This window comes from Ochlerotatus camptorhynchus, unplaced genomic scaffold (assembly GCF_037179485.1).
Source record: "Ochlerotatus camptorhynchus isolate MF236.1 unplaced genomic scaffold, CSIRO-AGI_Acam_v1.1 ptg000142l, whole genome shotgun sequence".
Classification (NCBI taxonomy): Eukaryota; Metazoa; Arthropoda; class Insecta; order Diptera; family Culicidae; genus Ochlerotatus; species Ochlerotatus camptorhynchus.
In genome coordinates this window covers 1352221-1380088 of record NW_027040632.1, presented here as the reverse complement: position 1 = coordinate 1380088, position 27868 = coordinate 1352221, and the positions used below count along the sequence as shown (strand labels likewise).

At 44.6% G+C, this 27868-nt stretch overlaps 2 protein-coding genes and 1 pseudogene across 2 annotated transcripts in view; 1 reads left to right on the top strand and 2 right to left on the bottom strand.

Annotated features, from left to right (window-relative positions):
- Positions 1-27868, bottom strand: part of orion — a 460865-nt gene that overhangs the window by 102603 nt on the left and 330394 nt on the right. The gene's annotated exons all lie outside the window — the stretch shown is intronic.
- Positions 15196-27868, top strand: part of LOC135700793 (uncharacterized) — a 182743-nt gene continuing 170070 nt past the window's right edge. The window contains exon 1 of the mRNA XM_065221434.1: positions 15196-16441. The gene's annotated coding sequence lies outside the window, so the exon portion shown is untranslated. The remainder of the gene's footprint in view (positions 16442-27868) is intronic.
- Positions 23696-27096, bottom strand: LOC135700831 (uncharacterized protein K02A2.6-like; annotated as a pseudogene).

The window sequence follows — 27868 nt, the reverse complement described above, 5'->3', positions numbered from 1 at the left end:
GTAGGCGACTATCGATGACGGCTCTTGCAACCCGGAAACGAGTGTCGCGATTGTTAGACCGGTGGGGGCGAGAGATGGTGCGGATCAAGTTGATCCTACTGCAGCAGTCGTTCTTGATCGCCTTAAAGTGCTGCTCAAAGTTGAGGGACCGGTCAACAAGTACCCCCAGAATACGGACCGTCTTCTTCAGTGGTATGGGCTGGCTTTGAACTTTGATAGGTGGCCCGCTGACACGGTGCCGGGATGGACACACGTGGCACCTGACGCTTTTGGTGGCCGAAAGCTGAAAACCTACAGCGGAGACTGCTGCCTGGGCCTTGATCCTGTTACGTGCTGCTGTTGGGCCGGTAGTTACGATAGGTACATCGTCAGCATACACGAAAATGTAAACATTTTTCGGCAGTCCTCCGAAAACTCCGTTCATGGCCACAAGGAAGAGGGTGGTAACTGAACCTTGTGGGACACCCATCTCTTCTCTGAAAAGCTAGGACCTCGTGTTGCCAACTGCGACTCTGAAAGAACGATCGGTCAGGAATTTTTTGATGAAGTGGACCATGGGTCCACACAGCCCCCAGTTGACAAGCTGCTCTAAGACGAGGAGAGTCCACGTTCTGTTGAAGGTCTTCGATATATCCAGCGAGACGATCTCGGTGTGGAGACCGCCATCGTTGGCACTCTTGAGGACCTCCCCTAATGTTGCGACATAAGTTGACGTTCCGTACCTTTGACGGAAGGCGTGCTGTCGATGGTCTAGCAGGTTTTCGGCTTCAAGGAAATGCTTTAGCCTCCTGTTGACCATTCGCTCCAGGACCTTGGCCATACAGCACGTCAAGGCTATTGGCCGGAACTTGCTAGCTTCACGGGTTGTTTCATTGGCTTTTGGGATGGGAATGACTAAGCTCTCCTTCCACGACGCTGGATACGAGATGGTAGCTGGCCTGGCGTTGGTAACCTCTTGAGTAGATGGTACCCGATTTCGTCGGGACCCGCCGACTTTCCGTTGCTGCAGCGGAGGGCATGCTGCAATTCCTGCCAGGAGAATGCCTGGTTGATGTCCGAGTTCCCAGTGTCAGAAGAAACAGAGAAACTTACAATGGATGACGTCGAAGGCTTAGCTTTCCGCTTGAATTCGTCTTCGTACTTCTCGATAGCTGCGAGATCGGCAAAGTACGAGCCGTGTTCGTCCGCTACAATTGCGTGGAGCGGTGTCATGCGCCGTTTCCCACTGAGGGCGTTGACTTGCCTCCATAAGTCGGCCGAAGACTGTGACGAATTCATTCCTTCCAGAAAGTTCATCCAGCTGGTTCGTTTGGCGACACGGATTTCTTGCCGGCATTGACTGTGCGACTCATGGTAGTGACGGAGACGGGATGTCCGATAGGAAGGCGCTTTACACGGTGAAGTGCTTTACGCCGGGCTTTAATGGCTTTCCTCGTATCTTCATTCCACCAGCGTAGCGCTTTTCGCCCCGGAACGCTGCTGGTCTTTGGGATGGTTGCTCGATGGTTATCTCAGGCTCTGAACCATTTGGTGGATTATTTTAACTTTTGGTTAAAATTTGACAGATGGAAAGTTATCGATTAACCCTGCTATCCGAGCGTGGTTACTTCTGACAGACAAGATTTTAAGTTTTGACAACCTTGGCTAAGTTCTTCTCGAAAACCGGTCGATCGACAGCACAGGGATTTTCGAACATAGAAAATAACTTTCGAAATGTCACTTTTAACCACGAGTTAAATTTTACTCGGCAAATGGTTCACAGCCTCACTTGAAGCAGGCTGTGGATTTTTTAAGGTCTTTAGACTGTGTTCCATTTGGAAATTTTTCACTTAAATTTGACACTTCGAAAATAAATTATGATGTTCGAAAATCCCTCTGTTGTTCAAAGGTCGATTTTTGAAAAAGCATCTGTCAAAGTTGATTCCTTGTCTGTCAGAAATAAGTCTGCTGGAATAGCAGGTTTATTTGAAAATTTTCCATCTGTCAAATTTAAGTGAAAATCCACAGCCTTAGAAGAGTTGTTTAAAAAGTCAAAACAAACAACTTTGCCGAAGAAACTTTTTCGCTAAGGCGCTACGAATATTGACGTCCATAGATAGCCCTCAACCACCTGAACAACTTTGCCCAAGACACCAAACCTCTAAGATGCCGGGGTGGCGCGCTACGATTTTTGTCCAACACAAATACCATTCTGCCCATATGTGCGCCGGTATGCCTTTTTACACTATGTTTAGCTATTTATTTGAAACCGGGAAAAATATGTTAAAACCGAAATTACGATCATGAAAATGTGTTCCGGTAGGGAAGTATTATGCAATGAACACATTTTCATGATCGTAATTTCGGTTTTGATTCTCCAAAAAATTATGACGTCCCCTTTCACCTTAATGATCAAACTTGTTGACATCAGATGGTCTCGATTGGCTCCGGCAGAAGAGAGTCCAAATTGGCTTTCGACACCCACCAATTTGGTTTCCATCTGTCACCTTGCCTGTCATGCACCGTTTTGACAATCATCCGACAATTATCGGCCAATTTGTTTCGGCATCACTGCAGCTGATTTCCTAACCTTGTTGTACCCCTTAATTTGTGCAATTTCAAACTCCAATTCAAATTCAATCGCTAGTTTTTTCCGTTGTTGTTTTTATTTGTTTTACGTCCATAAACTTTGTTTTCAACCATATGTTAGATTTTTTATTTAAACTCTGTTCACATTTAGTATCATTTTTATCTTCAACAAATTTTAACACAAAACCATCGTACTAGATTAAATACATCGCTAAGCTTAACCATAGTTATCTAACTCTAAGTAGCCAAAATTTCGACGACAAAAAGTATAAATGCCAACGTAACTTTTCGTTCTATATTCGTAAACAGCTTTCTTTCGTGTATCGACTGAAATATGGATTCGGCCAAATCGAAATCTGTCGACCCTTCTGTTAACGATACGTACTGTTCCCTTTTGTTTTGCTATGGGAGAATTCAGTATTTTGAGTTGTTCAACCTTTCACACAACTCCATTATGTATTGATGAAAATGTAACAATCACAAATTTACTGACACAACAACAACAACAACACAAACAAACTGTAGTGAGATTGTTCCAACTTCTTAGAATTATTGGTAGAACTAAAGACTCTATATTCAGCTCTAGAAAAGAAAAAAAAAGATAAAAACACCCCGCCATATATTATAAATCGATACTTAACTAAAACAAATCACATTTAACTGAGCAACATTGTATTATTTAGAAGAAAAGAACATGCATTATTGACTCGAAAGTCTCTAACATAATAGGTAAGTTGATGAAAATAATCTTTGCAAACAATATAAGAATGAGGCACTGTGCAATGAACAAGAAAACAGAAACACACCCTAGCAGACAAACACACAAACACAAAAGACACCGCACCCACAGAGAATAATAATATCAGCTACATTGCGACTACAAAAAAAAATCAATTTAACAAACAAAAGATAAACAAACCACTAATAGGAATAAGAATCTAAGCAAAACTATATATCACAAATAGAAAGAAAACATACAAACACAGAAGAAAGTAATAAATAAATATACTGACACACAAATCATAACAAAAACAAAACATTAAATGCATTGGTAGGTTTATTAGTGAAAGAAGAAAAACAAAAAACAAAACATAAGTGCGTAGTAGGCAAGCGCGAGCAGTGCTAGAAACAAACAAACAAAACGAAAGGAATAAATATTGAAGTATGGCAAAAAGATAACATTGCAATAGCACATATTAAAAATGAAATGTAGTTTGTGGATCTTGTTTTTTTTTTCAGTGTCTAAAACGGAGTCCGAACGGTCCCTTTAAAAACTGAAACTCCTGCGACGGCAGTTTATATTTGGACTCTTATTCTTATAACTCATTTTCCTATTAAGCCACTCACTAGCGGCCCAGCATGCCTATGCCAGTGTCCCACCCCGGAAGGGAGTACGCGGCATTTCCGGATCTGCCCGGCGGACGCATGGGATGTGCTGATTGATGGTGTGGCGCGTACTGGTAATCTGAACCAGGATTGAAATTATTAATCAAGCATTAATTTTAATACCAAGCGAAATTCACTTACTAGCTGAACGCTTTCTGATGGCGTTCGCATAGACTTCACGGTTATCGTCCGGTCCAATGGGCGACCGCTTGACGTGGGCTTCTGGAAATCATGGAATACCTTTTGTGTTGTAAATATTCCTCCTTTGAGCAAGTCACTTACCAGCCGAACGCATTTCCATGCCAGTGTCGTCGTCCGGAGGGGGCATGTCCGGATTCAAAGCACAGGCAGCACATATCAGGCAGGCCACCACCAGGGCAATAGGTTTACAAAACGACACCATTGTTGGTTATTGGTTGGTCGATAATGACTTAAACAGTCGGCAGTATTTATAGCCTGGAACGACGAAATGCTTGGACCTGTTGTTGAACAAATAAATCATTTCGTAATTTGTAACACTTCTCTACCCGGCAAATTACCGTGATGGTGTAAAATCAACCGTGAAATAGCTTCTTGATAATGATTTCCGCGTTCCCGGAAGTCTCACTTTTGTGCAAAAGAGTATTGAGCAGTTCCACGCCAAATGACGAATCGGAAAAAATCTCGACCTTCTCTGATTTGCATGAAACTTTGCATCATTCGGCCATTTTGAATCTTTTAAAATTTTCAAAAAAGGGTGTCATTTCATTTCGCCGTGTATGTCGAGTTGAAGGCATCGCTTCTGGTCGCTGGTCTAATTTGGTATTACAGAAGTAATACCAAATCAGACCAACGACCAGTAGTGACGCTCGATGCGACTTACATATTGTGGTTGAAATTCGTCAGATCAACCGTTTTGAGCTTCGAAAAATGAAAATTTAGGAAAACTCTAGTAACTTAAAAAAATGTAATTATTTAAAAATGTTATCAAGCGACCCGATGGCTACACGGAGCAAGTGGAAGAAATAGCAGAAGAACTGGCCGAGCACTACTGTGAGAGATCAGCGACCTCAAGCTATCCCCAACTGTTTCAAACAGCGAAGGAAAGAGCGGAACGGGATCGCGTGGATTTTCTTCCGAACAACGACGAGATATATAACGCGGACTTCACCCTGGATGAGCTTCTGTGGGCACTCGACAAAGGACGTAGTGTCCTGACTCGGTAGGGTATCCGATGATCCGACGTCTGCCTGTATCCGTCAAAATCGCGCTGTTGCAGCTTCTAAACAGAATCTGGCGTAGTGGCGTTTACCCTATCAGCTGGCGAACCGGAATAATAGTGCCGATTCCGAAGCCAAACTGTTCTGAATCTGGACCTGCTGCTTTCCGACCTATCACTTTGACCAACTGCATCGCAAAGGTGTTCGAACGTATCGTGAACCGCAGATTGACGACTGAGTTGGAGTCGAATGGACGACTGGATAAGAGGCAGCACGCCTTTAGAGCTGGAAGAGGCGTCGACACATACTTGGCGGAGTTGGATAGGTCATTGCCAAATCGGGACGAACACTGCTTGATTGCATCGCTTGATTTGTCGAAAGCGTACGACACCACTTGGCGGTACGGTATCTTGCGTACTCTGCGTAAGTGGCAGATGGGTGGGCGCATGTTCAACGTACTGAACAGTTTCCTCACCGACAGATCTTTCCGGGTGAACGTGGAAGAACATTTATCGGGTGAAATGCCATTGGAGAACGGAGTCCCCCAAGGGTCAGTGTTGTCTGTCACGTTATTCCTTATAGCGATGCAGCCGATTTTCAGAGTGGTGCCGCATACTGTTGCCGTGCTTCTCTATGCGGACGATATTTTGCTGGTGGTACGGAGGAGTAAGGAGCGTCCTCTGTATAGAGATCTACAGGCTGCAGTGAAAGCTGTCGACAAATGGGCGAAAAGCGTCGGCTTCACAATTTCCGCGACAAAATCAAAAATTTTCTACGGCAGTCCCAACGACCGTCGAGAACCCAGCAACGATATATTCATCGACCGTACAGCTGTATCGAGGACGAATCAACTGAAAGTTGTTGGCGTCAACCTTGACCGGTCGCTGTCCTTCAAACACCATTGCAAGGTAGTCAAAAACACGTGCGACTCTAGACTGCGGATCTTGAAGATGATCGGGGCTAAACTTCCGCGAGGGCAACGCGATTCTCTGTTGGGTATCGGATCAGTAATCGTCACGTCGCGAGTTATCTACGGTATCGGGCTCGTCAGTAGAGCGAAGGATTCGGTGGTGCAGACTCTTGCACCCATCTACAACCGGATGGTCCGGTTCGCCTCAGGGGCGTACGTCACCAGTCCGATTCCAGCGATTATGGCTGAAGCAGGCACTTTGCCATTCGATTTAATGATTATGCAAGCCATAATTCGTGCTGCAATTCGTTTGATGGAGAAGGATTCCAGGAATATCGATCTTCCAGTTGTGGAACGAGCGTCCGATCGCCTGGTGACGATTGATGTAGAGCTTCCAAACATCGCTGTACGAACACGTCTAGCCAACCGAGAGTGGTATGAACCCAAGCCGCATATTGTTTGGGATGTGAAACGGAAGGTGAAAGATGGGAACCCTCCGAATACAGTGCGTCCCATCGTGCAGGAGTTGCTGGCTAACCGGTTTAGCCGTGCTTTGGCTATTTATACGGATGGTTCTAAATGCGAGAACATAGTTGGAGCAGGTGTATTTAGTAGCAGCATTCAGCAAGCAATAGGTCTTCCGTCACAATGTAGCGTTTTTTCGGCGGAGGCCTTTGCAATCAAGTCAGCCGTCATCGCTGCAAGAGCATCAACCGAATGTGTTATAATTCTGTCTGATTCGACAGCTGTCTTTCGGCCATAGAGAGTGGTAGATCGCAGCATCCGTGGATCCAGGAAATCGAGCGCTTACTACGTGGACGGCCGATCCACCTTTGTTGGATCCCTGGTCATGCCGGAATTCGCGGTAACGAAGAAGCAGACCGTCTAGCCAGTGAAGCACGAAACAGTCCACCAATCAACGTTGCCGTACCAAGAATTGATTCCATCAAGAACATGAACCAAGTCTTTCGTCAGCTATGGGAAGCACCTTGGGCACAATTGACAGATGTGAAGCTGAAGGAGGTCAAAAGGGAAACGAAGAAGTGGATCGATCAGTACAGCTCTGCCGATCAACGCATACTCACTCGTCTGCGCATTGGTCATACTAGGGTTACGCATGAATTTTTGCTGAAGAAAACAGATCCGCCAGCATGTGAATGCTGTGGGACCGTTGTTGACGTTCGTCACATTATTCTGCACTGCAGAAAATTTGAAGCGGCCAGAACGAAATACGGAATCGATTCCACAAGCCTTTTTACGGCGTTACGCAACGACGATGATTATGAGAAGCGGTTGCTGAAGTTTCTGCATGAAACCAAACTTTATCGGAAGCTTTGAAGGGCGAAGATAGAATGGAAAGGAAAATGCAGGATATAGGAAGAAAACGAAGAGGAGGATGAAGAACAAGCAAGCGATGCAGAAGAAAAATGAAGTCTGAATGGAAGAAGATGTCGGACAGGAAATGGAAGAAGATGCAGTGGAAGAATGTTACCGATGAATGTTGGAAGCAAATGAGTTCATGAAGAAGATGCTGAATGGAAATCGAAGAAGATAAAGTGAAAAAGGATGAAGATGAAGCAGAAAACGAAAGTACTACAGAAGACATGAATGAGTATGCAGATGCAGAAGAATGAAGATAAATATGAAGCGCAAGGAAGGAACGGAGAAATCAAAAAATAATGTGGAAAAGATATATGGAAGATCATGAAGAATGAAGATGGTGAATATATATATATAGAAGAAGTAAAGAAGAAATTTATCGAGAAGAAGTGTAAACCATGAGATGAGCATGCAGACGATGAACCAGGAAACGAGCAAACGATAAGAAAGCTAAGTGAATTTTTAATTGTATCGTAAACACTAACACTCACCCTCACATCACTCTGAACACACCCACACACTGTTTACATAAAAATCAATTCAACTGACATGAATGCATCCGCAGGATGTAAAATGTCAATAATAAACAACAACAACAACTAAAGATCTTCACAAAATCAGTCTAGTCTTTTAAGCCAAACATCTTCTGGAGATGCAGTGCTGCCAGCTTTCAATGAAAGTATTATGGATTCATTCCAGGGAACCTGAATCAGAACCCGGATCGTGGCAATTGTCCTGAATTGTTACATTCACATGGGTTTGCTGTGGTGATTTGCTGTATCACACTCTAAGGAATATTTTAGCCAGGACCAACAGTCCAAAATAATTTCCGGAGATCCCGGATAAGATTCAGGAAGGTGGGAATTGTCTCCAGGATATTTGTAATATTCACTTGGGTTTGTTATAGTGATTTGATTTGTCGTGTTCTCTGGAATAGTCATTAGTTCTAAATGACTTCCGGATATCCTGGATTAGATCCCGGATGGTGGAAAGTGTCCGCAGCTTTATGTTTGATTGGCCCCGTAACGTCGGTAGATCACCTTTTCGCGGTACGTTACGGGATGTAAGATCTACCACATCAAACTCTGGCCCTAAGCTCTTCTTTTTGACGATTATGAACCTCGGTTTTGAGATTGGAAACAAAAAAAAAGGTCTTCTGTGGTTTTTAGAACTCTTACCATTTCAGGCTTTCCTTTACGTTTTCACGCGCAAACAAATTCACCTAACGATCCTAGTTGGATTGCTCGTGTCCAGGCGAGGGGGTATCTATCTAGAACCTCTTTTGCTTAGTAGCGATCGATGGCTACAGTATAATCAACCGGTGGAAACTAACGATTTGAAATTGGCTCACTACTTGACTAGCCTATTGGTCCCAAGCAAATCGATTAACGGACCCCATTCTAGTCGAAATTCTAGTACTACACTGTCAGGGTTATTCCAACAATCAATACGAAACTATCGATTTGAAATTGGCTCACTACTTGACTAGCCCATTGGTCCCAAGCAAACGATTAACGTACCCCATTCTAGTAGGAATTCTAGTACTACACTAGTTTGTTTTGATTAGCTATGAAAGTTTGACAGATAAAATGAGGGGTTCGTGGATTTTCCCATGTTCCGAGGGGTGCATCGATTAGCTTGGGACCGAAGATAGTACCAGAGCTGAGCCAAAAAGTTGAGCACGTTTCTTCGGGACCTACTAGTCTTAGAGTTACCTCTATGGTTATTCTGCGTGGCGAATGAAGTGAGGTGACTCGAGTCACTCGTGTCACCCGATTCCAGCTGACGAGAAATTCTGCCAAATACCCCACAAAACTGGTATTTTTTGAGTCGGGATGACATGTAGGGTCCGGAAATAGATGTCTGACGCCATTTTGAATTCAATATGGCAGCCTTCGGTTAGAGAAAAAATTGGAAATTCTGCTAAAAAGCCCTCAATATGGGTATTTTTAAAATCTGGGTGACATGTAGGGCCCTGAAACCCATGTATGACGCCATTTTGAATTCAATATGACGGCTTCCGGCTAGAGAAAAACTGGGAAATACTGCCAAATTACCCACAATATTAGTATTTTTGGAGTCGGGGACCGAAAAACCATGTCTGATGTCTTTCTGAAATTCAATATGGCGGCTTCCGGTAAGAGAAAAACTGAGAAATACTGTAAAATTACCCACAATATTGGTATTTTTTGGAATTTTGGTGACGTGTTGTACCGGAAATAAATATCTGACGCCTCTTTGAAATTCAAGATGGGGGCTCCGGTTGGATAAAAACTTGTAAATTCTGTTAAATACCCCTCAATGTGGGTATTTTTGGAATCCGGGTGACGTGTAGGGACCGGAAAACCATGTCTGATGTCTTTCTGACATTCAAAATGGTGGCTTCCGGTTGGTGAACTATAAAACTTGGAAATTCTGTCAAATACCCCACTATTCATGTATTTTTGGAATTGGGCAGACGTGTGAGAACCAGAAATAGATGTCTGAGTTCGTTTTGAAATTCAAGACGGCAGCTTCCATTTGGAGAAAACCCTGAAAATTCTGTCAAATACTCTACAATATGGGTATTTTTGGAATCGGGGTGACGTGTAGAGTCCGTAAATCCAAATGGCAGTTTCCAGGTAGATGAAAATATAAAAATACTGTCAAATATCCCTCAATATGATTATTTTCGGAATCGTGTTGATGTGTAGAGACCGGAAATTCATGTCTGAGGCTATGTTGAAATCCATGATGGTGGGTTCCGGTAGAAGAAAAACTTGGAAACACTGTCAAATACACCGCAATATGGATATTTTTGGAATCGAGGTGACGTGTAGAGCCCGGAAAGCAATGTCTGACGCCTTTTTGAAATCCAATTTGGTGGCTTCCGAATACAGAAAAATAGAAAAATACGGATGGGTTTTCCGTCCTTACACGTCACTCCGATTCCAAAAATACCCATATTTACCCCTCAATTGGACAGAATTCCCAAGTTTTTCTCGAACAGAAACCACCATATTGAATTGAAAATGTCTCTACACATCATCACAAGCAAAAATACCCATATTGAGGGGTATTTGATAGTAGTTTTCAATTTTTCTGTAACTGGAATTTCAAAAAAGGTGTGAGACATCGATTTCCGATCCCAACACGTCACCAAGATTTCTGAAATACTCATAAGGCGGTGTATTTGACGGAATATCCCAGTTTTTATTTAACCGGAAGCTGCCATCTTGGATATCAAAATGGCGCTGGGCTTGGATTTCGGTCGATATACGGCACCCCGTTTTCAAAAATACCCATAGTAATGTTGAGAAACAAACTGCGGTGATATTATCACCATCGTCTTGTGGAGTAAATAATAACAATTTACCATTCAACTGATAGATCGGTACTGACACATCGGATGACAATTGTCAGTGTAAACATGATAGATGCGAGCCGTAACTGTTATTCGCATATGGTATTGTATGCAATATTGAATGGAGAAGCTATAGTGGTCAGCTAGAAGCTTTGGCTCTTGCATACAAACTTGCTAGTAGTATTTGAATGTGTGCTATCTCATATATAGGCAATAGGGAGATAGGGAGTGTGAGAATGTGAAGCAGAAATGAACTATGTAAATAATGAACTATCGATATTGTACCATGTCTTCGTAAGATAACCTGACGTATTGAGTTTCAATAAAATCAACTTTAAAACCAAAAGTATTCTCGAAGCATTGTTGCAATTCTCGAATCACAACAAGTAAGAGGTATTTGACAGAATTTCCAAGTTTTCGCCAACAGGAAGCCGCCATATTGAATTTCAAAAATACCCATATTGTGTCTAATTTGGCAGTATATCCCAGTTTTTCTCTAACCGGAAGTCGTCATATTTAATTTAAAAATGGCGTCAGGCAAGGTTTTTAGTCCCTATACGTCACCACGATTTCAAAAATACCCATATTGAGGGGAATTTGGCAGAATTTCCCAGTTTTTCTCTAACCGCAAGCCGCCATATGTAATTAATATGGCGTCAGACATGGGTTTCCGGTCCCTACACGTCACCTTGATTCCAAAAATACCCATATTGTGGATAATTTTACAGTATTTCCCAGTTTTTCTCCAACTGGAAGCCGCCATATTGAATTCAAAATAGTGTCAGACACGAGAGGGACGACTCTATCTACGATGCAAAAAAGATTGTGTTTTGCTGTAGCTAGCTGCGTGCACGCTGAGTAGATAGAAAGAAGATTGATGACGATTTTGAAGATTTCATACAAAAAAGATGATGAGCGATGCAAGTAGATGCGACAAATTAAAGAAGATTTTTCGAAGATTGATTCGCTAGTGTGAGATTTGTTGAGACACGGGTTTCAAGTCTCTACACGTTACCATGATTCCAAAAATACCCATATTGAGAGGAATATGACAGAATTTCCTAGTTTTTCTCGAACCGGAAGCCGCTATATTGAATTTTAAAATGGCCTCAGACATCCTGACATCGATCTCAGGTCCTTACACGTCATCCTGACTCTAAACATACCAATATTGTGAGGTATTTGACAGAATTTACAAGTTTTTCTCTAGCCGGAAGCCGCCATCTTGAATTTCAAAACGGCCTCATACATCGATTTCCGGTCCCTACCCGTCATCAAGACTCCAAAAATACCAATATTGTGGGTAATTTGGCAGTATTTCCCAGCTTTTATCTAACCGGAAGCTGGCAAATTGAATTCAAAAAGGTGTCAGACATGAGTTTTCAGTTCTTACACTTCACCAAGATTCCGAAAATACCCGCATTGAGTGGTATTTGACATAATTTTCATGTTTTTCTCCAACCGAAAGCCGCCATCTTGAATTTAAAAATGGCCGCTGACATCGATTTCGGGCCCTTACACGTCATCAAGACTCCAAAAATACCAATATTGTGGGATATTTGACAAAATTTCCAAGCTTTTCTCCAACCGGAAGCCGCCATATTGAATTGAAAAAGACGTCCGGTCCCTACACGTCACCAAGATTTTAAAAATACCCATACTGTGGGTAATTTGGCAGTTTTTCTCTAACCGGAAGCCGCCATATTGAATTTCAAAAAGGTGTCAGACATCGATGTCCGGGCCCTACCCGTCAACAAGACTCCAAAATACCCAGATTTTGGGTAATTTGGCAGTATTTCCCAGCTTTTATCTAACCGGAAGCTGGCATATTGAATTCAAAATGATGTCAGACATGAGTTTCCAGTTCTTACACTTCACCAAGATTCCAAAAATACCTATATTGAGTGGTATTTGACATAATTTTCAAGTTTTTCTCCAACAGGAAGCCGCCATCTTGAATTTAAAAATGGCCTCAGACATCGAGATCAGCTATGACAGATTATGCACGAGTACGGATTTCCGGATAAACTGACGCGATTGATCAAGGTGACGATGGATCGAGTGATGTGCGATGTTCGAGTATCGGGGACACTCTCGAGTCCCTTTGAATCTCGAAGGAGGCTACGGCAAGGTGATGGACTTTCGTGTCTGCTATTCAACATCGCGTTAGAAGGTGTGATCAGAAGAGCTGGGATAGACACGAGTGGCACGATCTTCAGGAAGTCCATCAGGCTTCTTGGCCTCGCCGATGACATCGACATCATGGCACGGAACTTTGAGACGATGGCGGGAACGTACATCAGACTGAAGGCTGAAGCTAGGCGGATTGGACTTGCCATCAACTCATCAAAGACAAAATACATGAAAGGAAGAGGTTCTAGGGAAGACAATGTTAGCCTCCCACCCCGAGTTCAGATTGACGGTAACGTAATCGTGTATTTGGGCTCACTGGTGACCGCCGAAAATGATACCAGCAGAGAAATTCAAAGACGCATTGTGGCAGGGAATCGTGCCTACTTTGGACTCCGGAGGACGTTCCGGTCGAATAAAATTCGCCGCCGCACGAAGGTGACTGCCTACAAGACACTGATTAGACCGGTGGTCCTCTACAGCCAAGAGAGCTGGACTATGTTCACGCCCTTGGTTTTTTTTTTTCGAACGGAAGGTGTTGCGTACCATTTACGGTGGAGGGCAGATGGATGACGGAACGTGGATCAGGCGAAAGAACCACGAATTGCACCAGCTGCTGGGAGAACCATCACATTGCAAAAAATGGGCGACTACGGTGGGCTGGGCACGTCGTAAGAATTCCAATCTCGAAAGCGACCCAACAGGAGCAAGAGAAGAGGCGCGCAGCGGGCAAGGTGGATCGACCAAGTAGAAAGTGACCTGCGGACCCTTCGCAGACTACGAAGCTGACAAAGTGTGGCCATGGATCGAGTAGAGTGGAGACGACTTCTTCGGACAGCAGAGGACAACGAGGCCTTAGTCTGATTGGTAAGGTAAGTAAGCGCTTTAGTTCGTCTTTCAAATGCAATTAGTTTTGTTGGCCCAATTTTGCCCGACTTTGAAATATTGGTCTTGTCAATTCCCTTGCGTTTGACGTTTACACACTACCGCCATCTGTTCAGGGTACTGCCCACCACAGTGTACTCAACAGATAGCAAAGATGTTTTACAGTGAGAAATATTCAATGTGTTATTTCTGTGATTATACAATGAATTCAAAAATGACAGGAGCTAAACAAATTGGTTGTTTCAAACAAAAGCATATAGTTCAAAAACCTGAGACTGAAAATCACTTTAATAAAGAAAAAAATAACCTGAATTATCTATTTGTTTTAGCCAAGAATTATTGAGCTTGTTTGTCGCTATAGTAAACTGGAAAATGTGTTGAGTTAAACTGAAATTTGTTTATACTTACTTTATTTTTTCTCTGCGTGTAGGTACCAAAAATTCCTCCAACAAAATTAAACGAAATCTTTCCGGGAAATCCAGTTGCACAACGGTCAACCTGTTGTCGAACGGCCACTACTACTACTACTACTAATGCTGGCCTGACGGACGCCGACACTAGTCATCCATCACCCCACAACGGCACAAACGGTCCACCACCACGACCGCTCGTGCCTTTCATTTCTTTCACCTGCACATTCATCGTCAGTATCAGAATTGGCCAGACGGCAAAAACCGCAAACAAAACAAAATTAGAATGCACCTCATGAGCTCTCATCGACCATCAAAATAATAAAGATGGCATACATAAAACTGAAAATTTACCACAAAAGAACGCAAACCCTAATAAAGAGTGCATTCACAGGGACATTCAATTGTCGCATGTGTCACTTTTGGTACAAAAACGAGCGCACAGCACTCATACAAAATCGACCTGCAAAATAGGGATAACGAAAAAAAAAACATAAAAAGGGCATGCTTCGATGGTCATTCTTTTTTTGGATCAAGCCTACTGCGTTTTTGGAACCGCCGAAGAAGAAGAAGGCGCACTATTTATCTTTCGTCTCTTTTGTGCTTATCACGACTCGAAATGAAAGGAATAAAGAAAGAAGATAAAAGGGCCAAACCTGAAAAGAGAGGAACACACAAACGAAGCGGGGTAAACAAATCGCGATCGAGTCGAGTCGTCGAGTGTGCAACGATGAAGGACAAGAAAAAGAACAAGAACGATCTTCTGCGGTCGTCCGCGTCGCGATCGTTATTCTCCATCTCGCTTTAGCTAAAAGAAGGCTCGCCGGCGAGGAGCCGATGAGAGCAAAGGCAAGCTCGATCCTGTTGCTCTTTTTACCGCACTGTGAACTGGGTGGAAGTTCTGGAGAAGCAGCGCAGCATATCTCTTCAAGAGGTTCGTTCGTCGGGTCAGTTGCTTTTCGAAGCTTCACCGTTTAGGATCAGAAAGTTTTCTCCCGTTTCGGTTTCTTTCTGGCGGCGTCGCGCGCGGTTTTTGTCTCTGCATCTGTATCGCGGAGAGAAGAGTGCAGAACGAAGCAGGAATTCATTTTTTTTTGTGTGCAAACGGGACCCCTGAAAAAGGATCAAGTTACGTGCATCAGAGATCTCGAAAAGTGCAGATGTTCTGTGAGTTTCGATAGCTGTCCACTCCCATTCCAGGGGTCAGCTTGGGACCCTTTGCTCGGGTTGCCATTGGTGACGACCGAACATAGCAATCGGTTGTTGGCATCGATCATCAAAGCCTACTACTACTACGCGATCTGACCCCCATTGTTGCTGCGTTGTGCACAAAAGTCGTGATCGTTTTCCTCTTCTGTCTCTGTGTTTGTGCGTGTCGTTGAAACACGCGACCCCGTGTGCCGTCGTCGTTTTGCTACCGTTTTTTTTACGAAACCGAAGGGCGTGTGTGACGGACGGGAGATGCATTGAACTACCACCATCAACATATCATAGCAGGGTGATCAATAGCAGGGTGATAAAAAGGCCACTCCGGCTAAGGGCTTTTTGTCTTGTATGTATGTGGATGGATGGATGGACATTGGTTATCCAGTGAGTAGAGCTGAGTAGCAACCGAATGCTAATTGATTGCTGAATGTGTGCCCATGGTTTAGCCGATTAGCACTCACCCGATCGATCGCAGCATCAGCAGCACCGCGCCCGAGGGAGAAAGTTTGGAAGATTTTTTGAGAGCGGCACCAGTTGTTGTCTACGGCGGCTACCTCAGATCTGACTGCCAGCTGTTGCAAGTTTGTTCGGAAAGAAGCCCCACGTTCCAGGAAATGGGACTTGCCCAAAGTTTTCTACCTGGAGAAGCCAGCGGTGAAGATGATGGACGCGAATTAAGGGAGTGAAATTAGTGCCAAGTTCGAATAAAAAAATAAAAAGGAAGAGATCTGATCCGTGTCTGGAATCTGCGCGAAAGGGTTTAAGGCAAGCAGCAGCAAAGTGAGTGAGTGAGTGAGAGAAGCAAAGCGAAAGAAGAAACAAGGTAGGCTGTGTATAGGTTCCAAGTTCCAGACCGCAACAACAACAGCTTGCTTTGCTTGTGCTTAGAAGAGTGATCTGGGCAACAAACTCCGAACCAGGCTGCGAGGAAAAGAGGCATCGAAGCAAGCCAGCAGGAGCAGTAAGGAAGCAAGTAGAAGAAAAAATATGGCTGGCTTGTGCTGACGTACTCCTGGCAAGAAAGGTGAGTAGTGCTGCATTTTGACGATGGATGCCTAATTAGGATTTGTTTTTTTGTCGCGGCGGTTTGTTGGAAGATGTTCGATGCACGAGCACATGAACAATTCGATTTAAAAAGCAATGGGTAAATGACGGCTTCGGCAACACCTTATTCTATTATCGTCAGGGGGTAAACAACATCCTTGAGAGTTCAATTTTGGCATGTGGATACATTGTGTTTCAGAGCATCTATTGGCCGAATTTGAGTGCTCTAGGACTTTGTTCACCCCCTGACGATAATAGGTTAAGGCATTGCCAAAGCCGACATTTTCCCCATCAAAATCAACAAAGTTTTGAAATCAAACGACATTCAACATCTTAAATTGAAGATTTAATTTTAAAAATCCAATGTCTATCCCATTCAAAATAAGGTTCCAAATATGTATCCATTCAACTTTCAGTAACTGAATAATGTTTGTTTTTCCAGTTACCGGAGTAGCAATCCGCTAATTAAAAGAGAGCAGCAAGAAGTCGTATCTGCAGCCAATTGAACTGTCACATAAGTGCAGCCAATCGAGCAGAAGACCTGTCAGTGGGTAGAAAACAATTCTTATTGAGCTGTAGTATTGCAATCACCCGAAAAATAATACGACAATATTTTATTAAAATATAACCATCTTGGATACGATTGACATTATGGGTTGATATTGTAAGGAGATGAATTAGAACAGTGTTTCTCAATTCATGGGTCGCAGAAATTCAGACAACAATTAAATAAATTAGCGCTTTAAAATCATTTAAGAACTGCAATGGCATGTTGCGATTAATACACAGCCACTCGAAGAGAGAATCACTTCTACTCAAAGGCTAAGAGAAGAGGTGACAATACGGGGGCAAAAATGAACCACTTTTCTGTCAAACTTGAACCAGCTCGTGATTGGCGGATTTGATTTGCGTAAGATAGAGATAGACATAGATAAAGATAGAGATAGAGATAGAAATTAAAGAGTAAGAAGCCAATTGTCACCTCTTCCTCTTAGCTCAAAGGTATAGACGAAATTCTAAAAACTGCAGGAACTCAGCGCTAAGTACTTGCAGTTTTTAGAAATTTATCCTCAAATTTATCATACAACTGAGTAGAAGTGACTATCGCTCTCTCTCTCTCTCTCTCTGTGTGAGTTTTTGTTGGCGCTTCAGGACTGTTCTATTAGGGGAATTTACGTATTCTCGTCAATCTAAGCAGCGTCCGCACTTCTATTAGCATTTTCTCAGTGTCACGCACACATATGACGTGTTTGTTTGTTTACATTTATCTGCTGCTTACTTCTCTAAGGCATTCCAATCGATAGAGTTGTTCAAAATTCTTCGAAAGCGTTTTTACAACGCTCTGAACTTCTCCGTGTGACTATTGTCGGCAGCTCCATTTTCTTCGGCAACCCTTCCATTGGAACTGCGTGTTAACCAGCTGTTCTATAACCGGCAACTCGAAATCAGCCAAATTTTGTAATGCGTATGTTTCATTTAAAGAAAAACCTGACAACCTTGTAACCGACTGTTGCAAATTGTTAGTATTTTTTTATTTGTGCTTTGATTTTGTGTACAGTCACGTCTCTAGAGTTAAGTTAAATGTTATAGGTTAGTAGAATTTGAATTTTGTACAAAATAAGTGGGGTGAATCGCATGCAAGCCAGTGGGTACAACAAATAAAGGATAGAAGAGTAGACCAGCAGGCGAAGTGGGTCAACATTTACAAAGGTGGTGTGATAACAACTCCTCCCCCCCCCCCCTAAACCTCACAGACAGCAACAAAGAAGCTACAACGGGGTTGAAGAGAATAAGGAAGAGCGCCATTGCTCATAAAGTTACAGGCGTTCGTGTGCACAAGAACCATATTATAAAGTGTCCTTCACATTGCTAAGTGAGTGGTTTCCAGCCATAAAGGGAGAAGACGGCGTGACCTATCCTACGCTTAAAAACTAACTAAATCTAGCTCACTACTAATGACTAGAAGATTAGTACGGCTTCTCTAATACCTCCCATTACCTACCCTCACAGGACCTTTTTGTATTGTGTTAATTCGACTGAAAGTCGCCATTTTGTCTGGTGGGAAGCTCGAGCAGGTGCACACGATTCGGCGTAGTAGACCTCGGTTTGCTACGTCTAACCGCAAAGGACCCCCTCTTGACACGGTCACTCTGGTATCGTCCTGGGCCGTGTTAATCTCCGTCAACGAGGGAGGACGCCTGAAAGGCTTACACAGCCACATACCATTGACAAACCCCGCCAAACCATCGTGCGGTTAAACAGTAATTACCCACTGTTTCAGCTTGCCAGCTCGTCGTCAGCAGCAGTAGCAGCAGCGAGCGCTCGCAGGACGTCGCCATATCGCCAGAATAAGCAGTGGTACGTACCGAAGAACACAGTTAATTTTATCCACACCCACAAACAGAAAAATACACTACAGAAATCTAACCCAATCCCACCAACACATTGTTAAATAAAAACCCACAAAGTCAAAGTAAATCTTTAAATCAATAAATTCACACTACACAGTATTTCTAGTCAGGTGACCGTACGCTGCACATTTTGTCCGCGAAGTTCCTCGTGATTACCAAGTAGTAAGCCGATCCTGAGACCCAGCTCGAGGGGTCTCTTGCTACTGCCGGGAAAAACGACCAGTTACAACCTGTTTGTTCAGTCGTAAAATTGTAATCAGATTGAAGCTGAAAGACTGGCGACTCGTTTGTATTTATTCAGCGTAGTGTTCTGATGGGAAAATACAGTGAAATTAATGACACAGCCTAGTCGTCCCGATCCCGAAGCAGGGCACCTCGGATCGCGAACCGAAGGCCTTCCGACCGATATCTTTGACATGTTGCGTCAGTAAGGTGCTGGAGAGAATGGTCAACCGTAGACTCGTGCTCTACTTGGAGAGTAACGGCTACATTGACCACCGCCAGCACGCTTTCCGTCCTGGACACGGAGCCGGGATCTACTTCGCCACTTTGAACCAGGTACTTCGAGACGCGAGAGATTCTGACCAGCATGCTGAACTCGCTACGCTAGACATCTCTAAGGCTTATAACAGGACATGGACACCCGACATTCTTGCTCAACTCACGGACTGGGGTCTGTCGGGCCACGTTCTCCATTTTTTGAAAAACTTCCTCCGACACCGTACTTTCCAGGTATGCATCGGAAACCAGAGATCAAGAGGATTCCCAGAGGAGACTGGCGTTCCGCAAGGTTTGGTGATCGCAGTCACGCTGTTTCTAATACGGATGAACGGAGTGTTCCACAGACGATATCGTCTTGGTGGCGGTCGGATCCACAGTGAAGGCCCTTCGCAGAAAACTCAACGCGGCCACGAATGCAGTTCTACGCTGGACTAAATCCGTCGGATTCCACCTATCGGTGGAGAAATGCGCATATACCCACATTTGTCCGTTCTATCACCAGGTGCTCCGCTCTCCTATCAGCGTCGACGGAAGGATCATGCCGTTTAAGAAGTCTATCCGCGTCCTCGGCATACGCCTGGATCGGCATTTAAACTTTGGAGACCATTTCAACGAAGTGAAAGGGAATTGCCAAACAAGAATCGGCTTGATGCGGACATTAGCCGTGTCCGGATGCGCGTGGCTAAAGCGGTAGTCGATTCAAGATTAACATACGGTATAGAACTGACTTGCCTAGCTGCCGACAGGATGATTTCCCAACTGCCCCCGGTATATTATCAGGCCATTCGAATCACATCAGGTCTCCTCCCCTCCACCCCCAGCTTGTGTGGAGAGTGGAAGGTTACCCTTCGACAAATTTATCGTTGCTACTGTTTGCAAGAGGGCAGTTTGCTTCGCAGATAAGACAACTGGAACAAGTGATGGAGTGTCCCTCCTTATGGAGGCGAACAAACTCCTGAAGGACGCCGCCGACCTGGAACTCCCCCCGGTAGCCAGGGTCCACTGGTGTGGAGCCAGGGGTTGGAACTCACCCGGACTTTCTATCGACTTGGCGATAAAGAACAGATTCCGGGCGGGAACCAACTCCCCCGCACTAGTAAGATCGGTGGCCGAACTACAACGAACCAAGTACCCAAATCACCTAGCAAGATACACTGACGGATCTCGAACAGGCGGAAGGGTAGGCATTGGGATATCCGATCCGGAGCTACGCACCTTCTACCGACTTCTGGACCCTTGCAGCGTTTTCTCTGCTGAAGCTGCCGCCACCTCGCCTACCAACAAACCTGTCGCCATATTTTCTGATTCAGCCAGCGTATTAACAGCTCTTCAGTCCGATACAGCCAAGCACCCTTGGATCCAGGCTATCCAGGAGCTCGCTCATAAAGGAACAACTTTCATCTGGATCCCAGGACACTGCGGGATCAGAGGAAATGAGGAAGCGGATCATCTGGCGGCATCCGGAAGACAGGCAAACCTCTATACCCAAAAGGTCCCTGCTCAAGACATCAAGCGGTGGATCGTGACTACAGTATGGAATTGGTGGACAAATGAATGGCTGCGATCTCAAGATCTGTTTATCCGGAAAATTAAAGGGGATACCAGAAGATGGGATGATCCGCCTGAACACCGATCTCAAGTAATTTTATCGCGGCTGAGAACCGGTCATACCAAAGCCTCTCATAACATGGGAGGCGGAGGTCCATTTAGGAAGCAATGCGAGACTTGCAATGTGCCACATACAGTGGAACATTTCCTATGCAACTGCCCCCAGTACTATGGACCACGCATCCAATACGGGATCTCAGCAAGCGTCAGGGACACTCTGAGATATGACCCCTCTAGCACCACAGCGCTCTTCTCATTTCTGCGGGAGACAGGATTGATCAACCAAATTTGATATATGACCCAATATTGACCCAAGCAACGCCAACGGACAAAGGATTGAACTACTATTGGCAAAAACCACTGACTCAAAACGGACGAGCGACTATATTAAGATGATGCACGAATAAGGACACGAAAATGGACGGATAATGGCACAATATATGTAGTACGCATCAGAACCCCGTGTCCTTAGTTTAGTGCATGTCGTATTACTCCATCACTATTGAGAAATGATGAAGTATTCGGTTTTCATACAGTTGTCATTCTTGCCTTCATCGCAAGGAATCGATTCTAATTGAAAGGTCCCGCTATTTATACCCTTCAGAGTGTTGGAACACCCTCCAAAGGCGCGCCCCTTTGTCAATCAAAACTGGATTCCTTAGCAACAAAAACAAACAATGAAACCGATAATGACCATGCATAAGAACCCTAGTCTTAACCACTTCAAACTAGGGAACAACAAATAGAAGATTAGAAATCACATAGATGAAGACTAACTAACTCATTTTTTTCTTGTTTCATGATCATCCTCGGTGGACAAAGCCGAGTCTTGTCACTGTCAATAAGGCATAAAAAGTAACAAGCACTAAGATGTGTTCCTTGGATTACTGAAAAATCCTGTTCCCCTAGTTTGAAGAAGTCAGGACTAGGAATCGGTGGTAAATCTTACATCCCGTAACGTACCACGAAAAGGTGATCTACCCACGTTACGGGGCACTATGGCGTTAGTGAGCTGAATTCCGTTGAGAAAAAGGTTGCAAATAGTGACATCAAGATCAAATAAAAAGGTCTATGGGAAGGCATGGTCACGAAGAAATAATAGAAAACATGAACTGTTTACAGTCTTATGGAAATAACGATATGGTGATTGGAGGTTCACTCCTCCCTAATCGGGCAGTAAGGGAAGCACGTGAGTTTCGTGAAACACAATTCAACCAAATCTGCACTAGCCGAAGAAGACGAATTCATCAAGAAGAAGGCCTCCATTGTGGGTTGATTGATTCACCATGCAAATGCAGTATCATTTAATCGAGGATGACTCGTTGTCACTTCACTTCATTATCAACGTGAAGTGACACCGGTAATAAGGGGCATAGCGTCAAGAATGCCGAACAAACGAAATACCAAGATCGTATCTGAGTCTAGGTGCCTAGTGATGTGTTTGTGGTGTGGCATCACTCAACATATACCAGCTTTATGGCTCATGACATCGAAGAAATTGTTAAACTGTGAGGTAATGCCCCACCATCGCCACATCAGTGAGACCTATCAGTCACCTTCTTTCTGGTTGCTGAGAACGGAAAGGCGGAAACTAAATCTGCATCTATTTTTCTGATAGTGTGAACCGATCAAATTAGTAGGCCGTTAACTTGCAATTAATTGATAAATAGGGAGTACGGTATCAGTCATCATGAAATTTGCTGAGGTACAGTCTACGTTACGACCTGTCAAAACACCCAGTGGAAACTTCCGGAGTTAATTTTTATTTGTTTTAAAGTATCCTCCTTGCCTTGTTTCGGCGAGAATAGCCTCTCTCAAAATAGCATCCTGCTTTGCGATAAACGGGCGAACTTTTCCCAGTAGTTTTTCAAACGATGGAGCTGACATCCTGACAAAGTTTTGGAAGCCTTTTATGTCCTCGAACCGATATTCTTGTAACACCAGGTGAGCAAGATCCTTGCCGGTATTTCCCTCAGTAGTCACTGTCGGGAACTTAGGCTGTGTTCCATTTGGTGAATTTTCACTTAAATTTGACAGATGGAAAATTTTCAAATAAACCTGCTATTCCAGCAGACTTATTTCTGACAGACAAAGTGACATTTCGAAAGTTATTTTCTGTGTTCGAAAATCCCTGTGCTGTCGATCGACCGGTTTTCGAGAAGAACTTAGCCAAGGTTGTCAAAATTTAACTTTTCGTCTGTCAGTAATAACCACGCTCGGATAGTGTTATATCCGTAACCAAGGCCAACAAGTAAAACAAGCTGTTGTTTTGAGCTACTATTTATTACGTCTATCTTGGTTGGTGGTCGGATAAAGAATCAATCTCTAACTTATGACAGTCAGGCAAGGCCTACTACATCTAGGCCTACTACATCTAGGCCCCCTTTTAGAAAATTTCATAGGAAGAGAGCCATCTTGGAATTCTTGATTCTCGTACAGAACGTCGAATAAAGTCTCCAACTGCTTCAGATGACACGGGCTTTTGTGCGGACTGAAGTTCTCCATCTTGAGCAGCAGATTCATGATCGATTGTCGAAAAAGGATTTTCGCCAGACGTACTTGCCACTTGACCATCAGCTTCGAGTGATACGGAACCAACAGGAATAGGGACATCGTGATTGAATGGCACTTCTGGATCCAACGGTACAGCTTCATCTTGAATTTCATCAAGCAGGATTTCCCATGGTAGTTGCTGCGTCGCTTGCTCTGGATCATCAGAAGTGTGACGAGGGCGCATTTGGTTTACATGCGACCTCACCAGCTTCGGTCTCCCGTTCATGTCCAGTGCAACGACATAGTTGACGGAACCTTTCCGTTCGATGACTCGACCAATGCTGTTCAAGGTAGACCAGGTCATCTTCTTCAAACTCGCGCTTGACTGCTCCATGCCGCCAATTGAACTGTTCGTTTTGTTTGTGGTTCTTGACAGCTTCAGTTACAGGAACAGGTTTCTTCAGTAGGTCCAAAGTGGTGCGCACTGGTCTTCCGAGGAATGCTTCTGCTGGAGACGTCGACTGCGGTGTGTTTCGGTTTGGTATTGAACGATACACCGAAAGGAATGTCTGCAGGTGCTCCAGTGTGGGTGATCCTTTCCCCTTGGCTAGCTTCTTGAGGCCACGCTTGAGTGAATCAACGAATCGCTCCGCTTGGCCGTTGGACTGCGGGTGGTAGGGAGCAGTGCGGAGATGGGTGATACCATTTGCACGGCAATACTGTTGAAACTGCTCGCTGGTGAATTGCGTTCCGTTGTCTGAGACCAATGTGTCTGGGTTGCCGTAACGAGAAAACGTTTCACGCAGCATATTCAGGGTTGCAGTTGTGGTAATGGATTGAGTGCGAAAAATTTCGGGCCACTTAGAGAAAGCATCTACCATGACGAAATAGTAGTATCCATAGATCGGACCAGCAAAATCGATATGGACACGTTGCCATGGCTTGTCCGGGAGAGGCCATGACTCCAAGGTTGCTTTTGTCGGGGACAGCAGAAGTGTCAAGGCCCAGCGCTGCAAACGGTTTGCTGTGTAAACAGGAATACCTTTCTTTGAGCCGAAAACCTTGAGTAGCGGTTGATGATCGGTTTGCAGGAGGAAGTGTCGTCCATACAGCATTTTGTGGAAACGGGTGACAGCGAATATCAGGGCCAATGCTTCCTTCTCCACTTGTCCGTAGTTCATCTCTGCTGGGGTTAGTGAGCGCGAGGCGTGCGCAATTGCCTTCACTTCACCGGTCGGGAATCGATGCATGATGACAGCGCCAAGGCCGTACTTCGATGCATCTGCTGCAACAACGATTTCCTTGGACGGGTCGTAGTGTGTAAGCAGCAGGTCGGAAAGTAGAATGGTCTTGAGCTGCTCGAAAGACTTCTGGCAATCCTTAGTCCAGTTCCAGCGTGCATCTTTCTTGAGGAGGCTGTCCAGAGGAGCCCTGAGTTGCTTCATCTGCTTAACGAATCTACCATAGTAGTTGACAGCACCGAGGTAGGAACGGAGTTGCTGGACATCCTTCGGAGACTACATCTTGGAAATGGCTTCCGGGGGGCGGTATACCGTCCTTATCCACGATGTGTCCGAGAAACTTGATCTGGGAGAGTGCGAAACGACATTTTTCGAGGCGTAGGTGAAAGCCATACTCACGGATCTGCTCGAGAACAGCGTAGAGACTGCGATCGTGTTCCTGCTTGGTGCGACCAGCGATGAGGATGTCGTCCAAATACGGCTTGACTCCAGGGATGCCGGCCACCATGCTGTCGATGATGCGCTGGAAAGCGCCGGGTGCCGACTTGACTCCGGGGGGTAGTCGGTTATACTGGAACAGTCCACGATGCGTGTTGACCGTGAGTAGCTTTCGCGATTCCTCCTCGACCTCGACCTGTAGGTAAGCGTCAGACAAATCGAGATGAGTGAAGTAACGTGCTCCAGCTAGTTCCGCAAAGAGGTCGTCAGGATGAGGCAGTGGATGATGGTCACATTCTTGCGCGTTGTTCAGCCCCGTCGAATAATCGCCACATACACGAACTTATACATTGTCCGACTTGCGTACGACGACTATTGGTGCTGCCCAGTCCGAGAATTGAACTGGAGAAATTATACCGTTTTGCTGGAGCCTCTCAAGTTCTGCGTCCACCTTGGCGAGTGCAGCGTAGTAGTAGCGTAGGTCGTTTCGGGAAATATGCAGGACGTGCGTCAGGCTTGAGGTACAACTTCACTTGCGCTTTTGTGCATCTACCCAGCGTGCTTCGAAAAACTTCCGGAAACTGTTGCTTGAGTTGGTTGGTGAACTGATCAGAACGTTGGTGTACGACGTTGACCAAGCTGCTTATCGGCACAGACCACAAATCGAACAGATCCATAGTCTCGATTCCTAGAACGTTGAGTTCAGCGCTGCTTGAGATGAAAATGCGACCAGTCTTGGTAACATTCTTGATGGTGATCTCGGTCTGGAACGCAGCGAGAAGGTTGAGATTGCCACCAGAAGCTGTAACTGCAGATTCTTCCGTCGGTTGAGTGGGTGGCTGTCCGATGCTGGTCCATGTTTCTTCTGAGATTAGATTATGATGATGTCGGACGCCGAGTCGTGTTGAAGTTTGACTGCTACACCATTGAGCTCGATCGGGATGAACTTCCGCTTGCTTCCGATGTTGCGAACCGTGTAGATGCTTTTTGTCTTCACGTTCTCTTTGGATTAGGCCTGTTTGAACGGTTTCGACGGCGCATTCTTGTTGCTGTTGCAATAACCTTCCTTGTGTCCTTGTTGCTTGCATCTGGAACAGGTGTGCGATGCGAACGGACACTCACGAACATAGTGCTGGTCGCCACACTTCCAACATGGCGTTTTCGGCACTTTTTGGTTCTTTTTTGAGGCAGGATTATTCTGGTTGCGAGAAACTATGTTGACGTTGCGTGCTTCTTTGTTCTCCACCATCAATGTGTCCTGCTTGAGATTGGCCACGCGATGGCATTCTTCCACGAGGTTCTCCAGGGTTACCTTGGTGGTGGCTTCTCCCAATTCGTTGACTGCGGTTTCGTCGGCTTCCAATTTCGAGATCTACCTAGCTCGTATGTCCGCATCCCGTGGCGATTGGAGTCCACAGACGAAACGGAGAGCTTTGAATTGGTCCGGTGTGAGCTTGGACAGCTGAAACGCTTCACAGTGTTTGTTCACCATGGCAGCATACGATGTGAAGTCATCCGCGTCACTTTTTGCATACTGGAGGCACTGGTAACGGGAATGAAAAACCGACTTCTGTCGACCGAACAGTTTCTTCAGTTTCGTCCAGGGTGAAGTCCCGGGGATTCTTGGGAAGAATGGTGTTGACGTACTTCTCGTGCAGAGGCGTGCTTAACTTGCGAAGAAGCAATCTCACACGAACGGCGTCATCCAGGGATTGGCCGTCCTTTGTAAAGACATCCTCGTACCTCGCATACCAGCCATCGAAGAAAACTCCTCCGTCCGGATCGTACTGGAAATCCTGGATCCCGCTTGCCAAGGACTCAATAATCTTCTCACTGCCAGCAGTCGGATTTCTCCGATTTTCCAGGTTTTCAATCTGCTGCTGCTGCCTCGTGATGAGATTCGTTAGCTGCAGGATGGCGTTCCGAAGATCCTCGTCAGACATTTTCTTGCTTGAGGTTTCTTGCTTCGAGGTTCGAGGTGCTTCCAAAATTTTCCTCGTCGCCAATTGTTATATCCGTAACCAAGGCCAACAAGTAAAACAAGCTGTTGTTAAGAGCTACTATTTATTACGTCTATCTTGGTTGGTGGTTGGATAAAGAATCAATCTCTAACTTATGACAGTCAGGCAAGGCCTACTACAGATAGCAAGGTTAATCGATAACTTTCCATCTGTCAAATTTTAACAAAAAGTTAAAATAATCCACCGAATGGTTCAGAGCCTTAGAAATGAACAATATTTATTGCCTACTTTGATTTCGTTTCAAATTTTCAAATCCAAATCGTTTGACAGATTACCATTTCGACTTGTGCGAACAGTGTAAACACGGTCAGAAAAAGAGATTCGTCATGATTTATCGAAAGTGAAATCTAGCAGATTTTCCATTATGGCAGCATAAAAAGTCAGACATACACATCAGATAGTCTAAACGGACCTTAAAAGAGGAGGCTTGTTTTGATTCAAACGAACTGTCAAAGCCAGAGCCAATAGAGCAGCTTCCAGCTTGACTGCATTGACAGTGTTGCTAGGAACCGCCTAGGCATAGCTAGACTTATGCTAGACCCTCTCTAATGAAAACCACCTTTACAAAAGAAGCCTGCAGTTAACCCATGGTGAATTGGCGCGCTCAAAGGCGAGCAATCATCATTCTTTTCCGCATAGTTGCTGTCCGACCCACTGCGTGATGGATGTTCTAACTCTTTTCCATCAAAAAATC